General features: G+C 36.0%; 1 long non-coding RNA gene across 1 annotated transcript; it reads right to left on the bottom strand.

Moving 5' to 3' along the window:
• Positions 1–238: 238 nt before the first annotated feature.
• LOC107890237 (uncharacterized) lies at positions 239–988 on the bottom strand. Its single transcript, XR_001681891.2, has 2 exons — positions 848–988; positions 239–587 (listed from the first exon to the last, which is right to left on the bottom strand). It is a non-coding gene; the product is annotated as an uncharacterized lncRNA (long non-coding RNA).
• Between the last annotated feature and the right edge of the window lie 238 nt (positions 989–1,226).

Genomic DNA, 1,226 nt, shown 5'->3' with positions numbered 1-1,226 from the left:
ATTAGAAATTCAATTATTTATTATAATTAGTGCTGTAATTAATAGTATAATTATTTTAATTTTCGTAGCTAGAAAAGAACCCGAGGCATCGGCACAGAAAGGAAAAGAAAAAGTTGTCGAGGAGTAATTGAATAAATCCGGGTTTGTATTACTATAATTCAAATCTATTTATTATTAATCGTTATTGTAATAGGCCCAATTTGCCCGGGCCCATACAAAAACAAAAAAAAAACCAAAATAAATAAAATAAAATAATAAACAAAATAAAGTCCATTAGTCCAAAATAGCCCATGACCCAATTGCATAAAACAACTCAAATAACATCTGACCCAAACATTAAACCCAAATCACCAACCCAATACCCGAATGAATTAATACCCCAATAGGCCCAATCCCAAAACTAGCCCGAATGGTCTAGATTTTCTATTCCTGAAACTGGAACCCTAGCCATCTCACCTCACGCCGCAGCAATGGCTTCCAGCCTCCAACCGTCCGATTCCAAGGTAGGCTCATATAGCCCAAACAGTAAAACTTCTGGAAGCCTTCACGTCATTGCCCATGAGCAGTTTCTCCACACACAGCTATACCTGCAACAAACCCACAAGCCACAGCAATAGAGAAATAACAGAAAAGAAAAATCATTTTTGTAATTATTATTTTTATTTCACTTGGCTATAAAAGGCCAAAAATAATCTGTAAAAGAGGACGGATACATGCATATTGAAAAAAATCAATTCAAAATCAGTTTTTAAGGTGAATTTAGTTCGCATTCTTCTTTGATTTTCGCTTCTATTTCCTCAATCTCTATTCAATGCATGTAAAAAATTATAGAACGGAGGGGACGTACCTTTTAATGGCTTCGAATCCTTGTTTGCTTCGTTGAAATCGAAGCTCGGATGGGGATTCAAATGAGGTCGATGACGAAAGGGCATTTGGGAATGGAATGCTTGGTGATTCGGCCGAATGACTTAGGTTTTTTTTTGTTTTGATTTTGTTTAAAGAAATTAAGTTTTCATTTAGGGTTTTTCATTTGTTTTTATGGAGTATATGAAACGGTGCCGTTTGGTAGAGAAAGGATCCATGCATTGACCCGTTTGGAGGCCGAATCCGCACCTTTTCACTTTGAAAGGTCAATTTGCGCGTATAGTCCCCCTTCTTTGTTGAGCCATTCAATTGAATCCTGTTTTGATCTCTTTGGTTTTTTAATTTTTTTCTTTGAGATTTGC

The sequence above is a fragment of the Gossypium hirsutum genome, chromosome A09 (assembly GCF_007990345.1).
Source record: "Gossypium hirsutum isolate 1008001.06 chromosome A09, Gossypium_hirsutum_v2.1, whole genome shotgun sequence".
Lineage (NCBI taxonomy): Eukaryota > Viridiplantae > Streptophyta > Magnoliopsida > Malvales > Malvaceae > Gossypium > Gossypium hirsutum.
Note: the sequence above shows the minus strand (reverse complement) of the source record. Positions and strands in the feature narration are given on the sequence as shown.